Here is a 12,652-nt window from a genome sequence, read left to right as displayed (position 1 = left end):
TCATTAAGAAAGATTATATGCTAAGCTATATTGATCACTAAAAATAAATAAAATTGATCAATTAAAAAAAAAGAGGAAAGGCCCCACAAATTACCAACATTAAGAATGAAAGAGGAATTTCCTGGCAGTCCAGCAGTTAGGCCTCGGTACTCTAATTGCCAGGAACCTGAGTTTGATTCATTCCATCCACAGCCGGGGAACTAAGATCCTACAAGCTGTGGCATGGCCAAAAAAAAGAAAAAGAAAACAAGATAGACAGTAAAGGGCTATTATGAACAACTTCATCAACATATTAAACAATGCAGATGAAGTAGACAAATTCATTGAAAAACACAACTTACAACTGATAAAAGGCTTAAACAGCTGTGTAACTATGAAACAAAACTGAGTTCTTAATTTAAAACCTCTCCACAAAGAAACCCCCTAGTCTAGATGACTTTACAAGTGAATTCTATTAAACGCTTAAGGAAGAAATAACACCAATATTACACAAACTTTTTTTAAAAATAGAGGAGAAGAAAATGTTTCCTATGTCATTTTATAAGCTACCATGATCCTAACACCAAAACCTGATAAAGGATAGTTCAAGAAATGAAATATTCAAAGCAATATCTCTCATGAACTATATATAAAACTCTTTAACAAAATATTGGCAAAATAATATAAAAAGGATAATATATTGTGACCAAGTTGTGTATATCCCAGTAATACTTAGTTTAGTTGCGAAGTCATGTTTAACTCTTTAGCAACCCGGTGGACTGTAGCTCACCAGGTTCCTCTGTCCATGGGATTTTCAAGGCAAAGTACTGGACTGAGTTGTCACTTCCTTCTCCAGGGGATTTTCCTGACCCAGGGATCAAACTTGTGTCTCCTTCACTGAAAGGCAGATTCTCACTGAGCCATCAGTTCAGTTCAGTTCAGTCGCTCAGTCATGTTCAACTCTTTGCGACCCCATGAATCGCAGGATGCCAGGCCTCCCTGTCCATCACCAACTCCCGGAGTTCACTCAGATTCACGTTCATCAAGTCAGTGATACTATCCAGCCATCTCATCCTCTGTCGTCCCCCTCTCTTCCTGCCCCAAATCCCTCCTAGCATCAAAGTCTTTTCCAATGAGTCAACTCTTCGCATGAGGTGGCCAAAGTACTGGAGCTTCAGCTTTAGCATCATTCCTTCCAAAGAAATCCCAGGGCTGATCTCCTTCAGAATGGACTGGTTGGATCTCCTTGCAGTCCAAGGGACTCTCAAGAGTCTTCTCCAACACCACAGTTCAAAAGCATCAGTTCTTCGGTGCTCAGCTTTCTTCACAGTCCAACTCTCACATCCATACATGACCACTGGAAAAACCATAGCCTTGACTAGACGGACCTTAGTCGGCAAAGTAATGTCTCTGCTTTTGAATATGCTATCTAGGTTGGTCATAACTTTTCTTCCAAGGAGTAAGCGTCTTTTAAGTTCATGGCTGCAGTCACCATCTGCAGTGATTCTGGAGCCCAGAAAAATAAAGTCTGACACTGTTTCCACTGTTTCCCCATCTATTTCCCATGAAGTGATGGGACTGGATGCCATGATCTTCGCTTTCTGAATGTTGAGCTTTAAGCCAACTTTTTCACACTCTTCTTTCACTTTCATCAAGGGGCTTTTTAGTTCCTCTTCACTTTCTGCCATAAGGGTGGTGTCATCTGCATATCTGAGGTTATTGATATTTCTCCCGGCAATCTTGATTCCAGCTTGTGTTTCTTCCAGTCCAGCGTTTCTCATGATGTACTCTGCATATAAGTTAAATAAGCAGGGCGACAATATACAGCCTTGACATACTCCTTTTCCTATTTGTTCCATGTCCACTTCTAACTGTTGCTTCCTGACCTGCATACAGATTTCTCAAGAGGCAGGTCAGGTGGTCTGGTATTCCCATCTCTTCCAGAATTTTCCACAGTTTATTGTGATCCACACTGTCAAAGGCTTTGGCATAGTCAATAAAGTAGAAATAGATGTTTTTCTGGAATTCTCTTGCTTTTTCCATGATCCAGCGGATGTTAGCAATTTGATCTCTGGTTCCTCTGCCTTTTCTAAAACCAGCTTGAACATCAGGGAGTTCACGGTTCACGTATTGCTGAAGCCTGGCTTGGAGAATTTTGAGCATTACTTTACTAGCATGGGAGATGAGTGCAATTGTGCGGAAGTTTGAGCATTCTTTCACATTGCCTTTCTTTGGGATTGGAGTGAAAAATGACCTTTTCCAGTCCTGTGGCCACTGCTGAGTTTTCCAAATTTGCGGGCACATTGAGTGCAGCACTTTCACAGCATCATCTTTCAGGATTTGAAATAGCTCAACTGGAATTCCATCACCTCCACTAGCTTTGTTCGTAGTGATGCTTTCTAAGGTCCACTTGACTTGACTTTCCAAGATGTCTGGCTCTAGATGAGTGATCACACCATCATGATTATCTGGGTAGTGAAGATCTTTTTTGCACAGGTCTTCTGTGTATTCTTGCCACCTCTTCTTAATATCTTCTGCTTCTGTTAGGTCCATACAATTTCTGTCCTTTATCAAGACCATCTTTGCATGAAATGTTCCCTTGGTATCCCTGATTTTCTTGAAGAGATCTCTAGTCTTTCCCAATCTGTTGTTTTCCTCTATTTCTCTGCATTGATTGCTGAAGAAGGCTTTCTTATCTCTTCTTGCTGTTCTTTGGAACTCTGCATTCAGATGCTTATATCTCTCCTTTTCTCCTTTGCTTTTCACTTCTCTTCTTTTCACAGCTATTTGTAAGGCTTCCCAGACAGCCATTTTGCTTTTCTGCATTTCTTTTCCTTGGGGATGGTCTTGATCCCTGTCTCCTGTGCAATGTCACGAACCTCATTCCATAGTTCATCGGGCACTCTATCTATCAGATCTAGGCCCTTAAATCTATTTCTCACTTCCACTGTATAATCAGAAGGGATTTGATTTAGGTCATACCTGAATGGTCTAGTGGTTTTCCCTACTTTCTTCAATTTAAGTCTGAATTTGGTAATAAGGAGTTCATGATCTGAGCCACAGTCAGCTCCTGGTCTTGTTTTTGTTGACTGTATAGAGCTTCTCCATCTTTGGCTGCAAAGAATAGAATCAATCTGATTTCGGTGTTGACCATCTGGTGATGTCCATGTGTAGAGTCTTCTCTTGTGTTGTTGGAAGAGGGTGTTTGCTATGACCAATGCATTTTCTTGGCAAAACTCTATTAGTCTTTGCCCTGCTTCATTCCGCATTCCAAGGCCAAATTTGCCTGTTACTCCAGGTATCTCTTGACTTCCTACTTTTGCATTCCAGTCCCCTATCATGAAAAGGACATCTTTTGTGGGTGTTAGTTCTAAAAGGTCTTTTAGGTCTTCATAAAACCGTTCAACTTCAGTTTCTTCAGCGTTACTGGTTGGGGCATAGACTTGGATAACTGTGATATTGAATGGTTTGCCTTGGAGACGAACAGAGATCATTCTGTCATTTTTGAGATTGCATCCAAGTACTGCATTTTGGACTCTTTTGTTGACCATGATGGCTACTCCATTTCTTCTGAGGGACTTCTGCCTGCAGTAGTAGATATAATGGTCATCTGAGTTAAATTCACCCATTCCAGTCCATTTTAGTTCGCTGATTTCCAGAATGTCGACATTCACTCTTGCCATCTCCTGCTTGACCACTTCCAATTTGCCTTGATTCATGGACCTGACATTCCAGGTTCCGATGCAATATTGCTCTTTACAACATCAGATCTTGCTTCTATCACCAGTCACATCCACAGCTGGGTATTGTTTTTGCTTTGGCTCCATGCCTTCATTCTTTCTAGAGTTATTTCTCCACTGATCTCCAGTAGCATATTGGGCACCTAATGACCTGGGGAGTTCCTCTTTCAGTATCCTATCATTTTGCCTTTTCATACTGTTCATGGGGTTCTCAAGGCAAGAATGCTGAAGTGGTTTGCTATCCCCTTCTCCAGTGGACCACATTCTGTCAGACCTCTGCGGGCATGGCTTGGTTTCATTGAGTTAGACAAGGCTGTGGTCCTAGTGTTACTGGATTGACTAGTTTTCTGTGAATATGGTTTCAGTGTGTCCGCCCTCTGATGCCCTCTTGTGACACCTACCATCTTACTTGGGTTTCTCTTACCTTGTGCGTGGGATATCTCTTCACAGCTGCTCCAGCAAAGCGCAGCCACTGCTCCTTACCTTAGGTATCTCCTCACCACCACCCTTCCTGACCTTCAATGTGGGATGGCTCCTCTAGGCCCTCCTACACCCACGCAGCCACCACTCCTTGGACGTGGGGTTGCTCCTCCCGGCCCCTGCCCCTGGCCTCAGGCGTGGGGTTGCTCCTCTCAGCAGTCACCCCTGACCTCCGATGCGGGGTAGCTCCTCTTGGCCGCCGCCCTTAGGGCATGGAGTCCTCCCGGCTTCTGCCCCCAACCTCAGATGTGGGGTAGCTCCTCCCAGCCGCAGTCGCCTGCGCTTAGCGCACCGGCCGGCCGCCTGCGCTTAGGGAAGACCAACCAGAGCTATTACTGAGTTACTATTTCCCTAGTTGATACACTGTTTTTACTCAAATAAATTTAGCCTTCATTTAAGATACAATCGGAGAGGGCAATGGCAACCCACTCCAGTACTCTTGCCTGGAAAATCCCATAATCGGAGGAGCCTGGTAGGCTGCAGTCTATGGGGTCGCTAAGAGTCGGACACGACTGAGCGACTTCACTTTTACTTTTCACTTTCATGCATTGGGGAAGGAAATGGCAAGCCACTCCCAATCCCAGGGATGGCGGAGCCTGGTGGGCTGCTGTCGATGGGGTCGCTCAGAGTCGAACAGGACTGAAGTGACTTAGCAGCAGTAGCAGCAGCAGTAGCAGCAGTAATATAAGGTTGTTTTGACATTCTAAAACAATGTAATTCACAAATCTAATCAATACAATTAACAGGTTTGACGATAAAATCATCTAAATAGTGCAGTAGTTAAAAAAAAAAATCCGGCACCCACTTGTCATTAAAAAAAAAAAAATCTCATAAAACTAGATATAAAAGAGAACCTCCTCAATCTGATGAAGGGAAGTGAAGTGAAAGTCCCTCAGTCATGTACAACTCTTTATGACCCCCAAGGACTATAGCCTGCCAGGCTCCTCTGTCCATGGAATTTTCCAGGCCAGAATACTGGAGTGGGTTACCCTTGCCTTCTCCAGGAGATCTTCCCAATCCAGGGATCAAACCCGGTCTCCCACATTACAGGCAGATTCTTTAATGTCTGAGCCACCAGGGAAGTCTCCTCAATCTGATAAGAGGTATCTAAGGAAAACATCATGGCTAATGAAGAAATATTGAACATGTTCCCCTTAATGTGAGGGACAAGGCAAGGATATGCACTCTCACCATTTCTATTTAATATCACATTAAAGTACTTGCCAATGACAAGACAAGAAAGGGAATAAAAGGTGTTAATATTGGGGGAAAAGAAAATAAAACTGTCTTTATTTGGAGGTAACGTGATTTTGGACGTAGAAACATAAAAGAGTTAGCAACTACAATTTTAAAATCCTACTAATAAATTTGATAAGTTAATTTAGCAAAGTATACATGATCATATAAAAAGCCCATTAAATATCTATTATATTAGTAAGAAACAACTGGAAGTAACATTTTAAGATGAATTCCATTGGTAAGAGCACCAAAATACATACCTATGAATAAATTTCATGAAGGAAATAAAGAGACTTCTATATTAAAAAACTGGCTTCCCAAGTGATTCAGTGGTAAAGAATCCACCTGCTAGGCAGGAGATGCAGGTTTGATCTCTGGGTTGGGAAGATCTCCTGCAAAAGGAAGTGGCAACCCATTCCAGTATTCTTGCCTGGGAAATCTCATGGACAGAGGAGCTTGGTGGGCTACAGTCCATGGGGTCGCAAAGAATCAGACACAAGTTAGCAACCAAATAGCAGCTGCAACACTAAAAAACTACAAAATATTATAGGGAGAAAATACAGAAAACCAAATAGAGGGAGAGCTATATCATGCTCATGAACTGAAAAGCTCAATAATATAACTATGTCATAAAGGCAGAAAAATATACCAATGAAACAGAACAGAGAATCCAGTAATAGGCTCTCACAAATATTTAATAACAATTGATTTTTTTTCCTTTTACAAAGGCATCAACATAATTCAGTTTAAAAAAGGAGTCTAAAACATGTTCCATACCAACTGGAGAAAAAGTGAACCTTGATCTGCACTTTACACTATAAAGAAAAAATAATTTGAATTGAATCAAGGCTTTCATGTAAATTAAAACTGTAAATCTCCTAGAATAAAATATACATGAGTATCTTTGTAAAAATAGGCTAGGCCGAGATTTCTTAGGACATAGAAAGCAGTGACTGTGAAAGAGAAAACTGTTAAGTTAGAATTTAGCTAAATTCAAAGCAACTGCTCATCAAAAAAACACCTTTAACTAAATGGTCAATAGAAAATAAATAAGTAAACTGATAGAAAATAAACTGGTCGATAGAAAATTTAAAAATAAACTGATAGAAAAAGTGATCAACATCATTATTTAACAGGGATATGCAAATTAAAATCACAATGAGCTACGATTTCACATTCATGAGAATGACAAAAATTTAAGAGACGATAACACCAAATTTTGAGAGAATGGAGAGCCACTGAGTTTCTCATCAATTGCTGGTTGATGTTATAAGCACTGTAGCAAACTTTTTAAAAGTATCTTGTAAAGATAAAAATACCCCTACCTAATGATCCAACAATTTCACTCTGAGATATTTACCCAAAAGGAAATAAAAATCTATGTATACAATTTGTACAGCAATGTTCATTGCAGCTTTATTTGTAAAAGCAAGACACTGGAAACAATCAAATATCCACCAACATAAAAATGAATACATAAAAAATGAGGCATATTTGTTCTATGGAATATGATCACTAATTCAAAGGAACAAATACTGGTGGATACAATGACATGGACGGATCTCAAAAAATACTATGTTCAGAGAAAGAAGACAGACACAAAAGAGCACTTACTATAGGGTTCAATTTTTATGAATTTCAAGAACAGAGATGATTGAGCTATGGTAGATAATTATATTAGTGGCTGACTCTAGAGGGGGAGCTTGCATTCCTCTCTCTCTCCTGCAGACAGACTGGAGAGGGATAGAAGGGAAATTCTCAGAGATGAGAATGCTGTATATCATAATCAGAGTGGTAGTTATAGCTTTGAAAATTCATTGAACTGCACATATTAAGATATGTGTACTTTATGGAATATACCTACCATATATAAACTATTTTAATATACAGCAGAAAGCAAATGAGGTCAGATGTAGGCATAGGCAAAGGTCCAAAGCTGAGTCTGATTACAGATTTCAGACTTAACCTATGTTTAAAATTTCCCCAGATTGTCAAAGATAGTACAGTGATTCTTCCAGAATCTCCAAGTTGATTCCAGATCCATTGCAGAGTAATTCACTTTCTTAACCTCTAGAAGCAGGCTCATACACAATAATAAAAGGAAGATTTACAGAAATCTTCAAAGTTTAAAACTGCAAATGGTGGTAGAGGGCACCTAGTACCATAGCCACCTAGTACTTGTGTGCACTCACAGTAGCAAGGCTGGGAATGCAAAGGTGTGAAGCCAGTGCAATGGGACCTCGGTAGACTGGATCATTTCAATCCAATGGAGCACCATCCTTAGGAATGCAGGCCAGTATACCCAACTCCTCCCTTCTAAAAGAAACTTGAAATTCAAGTATCTTAAATAAAATCTTCCAACTTTGAAATGTTGGCAAATAATTTTCAAGTTATATAAAATTAAGTAAGTAGAAAAATCACGTAGAAGACTTAGGAGAAAATCTTTGTGATCTTGGAGTAGGCAAGTATTTTTAAATTAATGACCAAAAGCGCAATCCATAAACATTACTGAGCAACTGAGCATTCCGTTCGGTTCAGTTCAGCCACTCAGTCGTGTCCGACTCTTTGTGATCCCATGAATCACAGCACGCCAGGCATCCCTGTCTATCACCAACTCCCAGAGTTTACTCAAACTCATGTCCATCGAGTCGGTGATGCCATCCAGCCATCTCATCCTCTGTCGTCCCCTTCTCCTCCTGCCCCCAATCCCTCCCAGCATCAGAGTCTTTTCCAATGAGTCAACTCTTCACATGAGGTGGCCAAAGTATTGGAGTTTCAGCTTTAGCATCAGTCCTTCTGAACACCCAAGACTGATCTTTAGAATGGACTGGTTGAACCTCCTTGCAGTCCAAGGGACTCTCAAGAGTCTTCTCCAACACCACAGTTCAAAAGCATCAATTCTTCGGCACTCAGCTTTCTTCACAGTCCAACTTTCACATCCATACATGATCACTGGAAAAACCATAGCCTTGACTAGACGGACCTTTGTTGGAAAAGTAATGTCTCTGCTTTTGAATATGCTATCTAGGTTGGTCATAACTTTCCTTCCAAGGAGTAATGCAAGCACGCAAATACATATTAGAATGAAAACTTGAAAGACAGCTCATCTAAATGTTGACAAGGAGGAGGAGAAACTGGAGCTCTCATACACTGCTGGTGGATGTGTCAAATGATACAACTTTACAAAGCAAATAGGAAATTTCTTCAAAGTTTAACATATACTACATTGAACCTGCCATACGACTCCTAGGCTTCTAACCCAGAAAAATGAAAGCATATGTTCATGCAAATTATACATGCCTGGACAGGGCAGGTATATTTGTAGTAGCCCCAATTTGGAACAGCCCAAATATCTATCAACAGCTGAATAATAAAACAAACCATGGTATTCCCATACGAAGGAAGGAAACAAAGACCCAAATGAATGAAAGAAGACAGACCCCCAAAACAGTATGTTCTTTTTAATTCTTTTTATATAAAATTCTAGGAAATACAAACAAATGTGAAAGGAAGCAGGTCATTGTTTTGGGACAGAGAGTGGATAGATTAAACATAGGAAATGAGGATAGTTTTGGGGTGATGAATATGCTCATTATCTTGATTTGGTGACAGTTTTCATGGTTGTGTTCATATGTCAAAATTTATCAAATCATATATTTTATAGGTGCTCTTTATTTTATGTCATTTGTATTACCTCAATAATAGGTTTTTTAAAAAACATAAGAAGTTATTTAGGCCCACCTGAAGATATCTCTGGGCTAAATATAGCCCTTGAAATACACCTTCTAAGTGAATTTGCACCTCCTACGTCTTACTTCTCCCACTTAAGAGTTAAGAAAATTGAGACCAAGTGATACAGTAACTTGCCCAGATAAGATTCTACTTGTAAACTCTGTGTCTAGGGGCTAGATAAGAAAATATCATAATAATGTTGTCGATTAAGATGATGATTTAAATGGATTATGGTTCCTTATCTATTTTAAGAATTGCTCTCCTCATGGAAAGTAGAGTTTAATATGAGATTTGATCTGAATCTCCACTCCATCGCTAATTAGCTTCATGACCTTGAAGTTAAAATTTCCTTAAAATTTGCAGAATCTGTTTCCTTACCTCTGCATTCATATTAAGTATATCTACCTCATAAGGCCTTCTTGAGAAATAAATAAAATAGGATATGCTCAAGTAAATTTTCAATAAATATTAGTTGGGTGAATTTAACCTGTGAGTCAGATAAGTGTATGTAATATGAATTGATACATTATAAAACTGAAGATGAGCAAAGCTAAGTGTTTGCCCTTGATCTTGGAGTTGGGAAAGCAGAGTTAGCTTACCCAGTCTCTCAATTCACAGCCCAATGTTCTTTTGTAAAAAGGGACACCTCTGAGGTTACTGGAAAAACAGTTTCTAGATGGAGAGCAGAGAAGTTCTGCTCAAAGAGTCACTTAATTCAGAGATCTCAAAATGGTAGCCTGGTGGCCATATTTGGTCTTCTGAAATGTTTAGCATCTAAACGCATACTGTTTTAAACAACTTAAGTCAATATTTAAAGTTTGAGAGATTTTTACCTAAAAATTCTGAATTTACTGCTTGGCTTGAAAAATGTTAGCAGATATGGCAACACTGAGCATTCAGTGAGGGAGGGCAGTGGGGAGCCTTCAGGTCTTCATGGTCTCCACCATCTTTCAGACCCTGATACCAGGCCTGCCTCATTTATTCTAACGTAAAGCTGGACCCATACATGTTTGCATGTACAACCCTTTTCCACTATTCCACCGCACACGGTTAACTTCCATGTCCAGAGGGTCAACCATGTTTATGATTTGTCATCTAGAAATGATAATGAGCTGTGTTGACATTCAGATAGTCACTCAACAGAACTGACTCCCTGCAGGCTGCATGTGTAAGCAGTTTTCACACATACACACACCAACTGAAGCAGAGATCTGGTCATCTTCCAGCATATTTGAGCAATGTAGGTATTCAATCTGGACTTTTTTTGGACACCAGAGTGGGTTGACTTTGAAGGTTCTGAATCTCAAATGATCCAACTTGCTATCCTGCCTTGGTCAGCTGTGCCTGTAAGTGCCCTGTCTCCATAGACCTGGGCCGCAAGAGCCACAACTTTAAGCAATTGTATGGCCATGTTAAGTTTCCCAAAGAAACCGATGGGTATAAAAGCCAGTGCTGCCTGGGATATAGAGACAGCTCCACATTAAACCTGAAATGAGCCCATGAAGTAAACACACAAAATGTATTCAGAATAAAAAAGGTGAAAACCAACAGATAACACACACAAAAAAAGTTATTTTTCTATGTAAAAACTCCAAAACTGCCTACAGTTGGTGAATAGAAATCACTTCTTGGCTCTGAGATAGTTCTTCACGGCACACAAATATAAGTTAAAACGTATGCTTGAGACCTTGATGTACATCTGCTCTTGATCTTCTATCAATACAAAATATTTTTCCTCTTTCAACCTAAACATTAAGTCAGGAAGCCTGTAATGAACTAAATAGTACTAGTCCATCTAAAAACACTTTTGAAACCCAAAGTCTAGAAATAGATATATCTTCTCATTTGTCTTTCCTAATTACAAAATACCAACACAAAGAATACCTTGAAGTTTTTGGTATTCTGATTATAGTGCATGTCGCCACTATGAAACACAGGTCACCACGAGGATAGTTGCCTTAGACAGTTAGATAGAGCTCCGGAAGAGCCACCCATGGGAGGAGAATTCACTGACCCTCTGTGTGTCTATGGTTTGTTTTGTTTTGCCTTTTCAAACAGTGAAAACGTTGCTGGTCAATACTTTTGTGGTTTCATTCCCTAGAGAAAATGCATGACACACAATCCATTTTCTATGATTGTTTTTCAATAATAGAATTAAAGATCTACTGCTGGGTGTGATTTGTAAACACCATCAACCAATAGAAGAGCATTCCAAAAACTAACAATCATTGTAAGGCAATATGTTAAATATTCTGAATAATAAACTGGGTGCCACCAGACCCAAGATAGAAGTTGGTATCACAGCACAGAAACATTTCTGTTTTCTTGTCTTACTCAGAGAATACCCTTTTCTCCAGACTTCCTTATCTCTCTAATAAATGCCAGATTTTATTGACACATTTCATCTGCTTCTTGCCATCGACACCAAAAGCTCTGGAATGTGCCGTCTCTTTTTGGGCCCCATTATCTCCACACATTTGCAGAGACAGCACCATTTTAATTCTCCCAGGCTCTTGACTTTGTTTTTAAACAGTCCCATCACACACACGAGGCATCTGTTTTCCTCTCAGAAGAGAAGCATGCCTGATTACTTGCCTTTTCCCCTCAGAGAAATGTACTACACACAGATGACACAAATCTTTTGATCAGCAAGTTTCCAAAGAGATACAGATTTGTTCTTCACAATCAGCAAGGAAGCTGCACTCAATTTTTTTCCTTCACTACAGTTGAAAGAGAAATAAGGGGGGATGTGACAGCCTATAAAACTATGACGGACAGGGCTGTTTTTAGGGAAAAGAGTGGAAAAACATTTGCAAGGTCACCCCAGGAAGCTGCACAGAAATTGATCCCTAAAAGTTATGCACAGTGTACCCCCATATGAGCAGAGAGCACTTTGGAGTTTTCCTCTTGGACGCTGGATCTTTTTTTTTTTTTTTTTTTTTTAATCTCACTGAACTCTGAGCTCTAGACTCATAACAATGTTAGGTGTGTATCATCACTACAGGGTTTTTCATCTCTGTGTAATTTTACAGACTAGCTCAGAGAATCCTTGGGCTAGAGGGAATAATTTGGATTCCTGTTTTACAGCTGAAGAAACTGAAGAAGAGAAGCAGAGAGTTTCCCACTGAGACACAGAAAGAGCCTGTTTGAGGGGCTCAGTCTTCAAGGTTCAGAGTTCAAACGCCTACTCAGAACACTACAACAGGGAAACAAGACAGCCTTCCAAATCTAGCATGAAATGCTGGATTTTGTTATTCTCTCTATATAGCGCACTAGAGCATATTTGTGTGGATGGGGATGGCAGCAACAGAAAAAATGTGATCAAATGGCAGCTATATCCAATATAGTCTTATTCTACAAAATTGGATATGGCTTAAGAAATATAGTCATTCTTTCCTGCTATGAACATCAGTTAAACCCTTGATGCCAGATACATCTAAATCCTTCCATTTTATTGCATGTTTGATAATAGCTAATCCTCA

At 39.7% G+C, this 12,652-nt stretch overlaps 1 pseudogene; it reads right to left on the bottom strand.

The window, feature by feature from the left end:
* Positions 1–2,969: 2,969 nt before the first annotated feature.
* Positions 2,970–11,087, bottom strand: LOC132657539 (craniofacial development protein 2-like; annotated as a pseudogene).
* Positions 11,088–12,652: the final 1,565 nt, after the last annotated feature.

The sequence above is a fragment of the Ovis aries genome, chromosome 1 (assembly GCF_016772045.2).
Source record: "Ovis aries strain OAR_USU_Benz2616 breed Rambouillet chromosome 1, ARS-UI_Ramb_v3.0, whole genome shotgun sequence".
Taxonomy (NCBI): Eukaryota; Metazoa; Chordata; class Mammalia; order Artiodactyla; family Bovidae; genus Ovis; species Ovis aries.
Note: the sequence above shows the minus strand (reverse complement) of the source record. Positions and strands in the feature narration are given on the sequence as shown.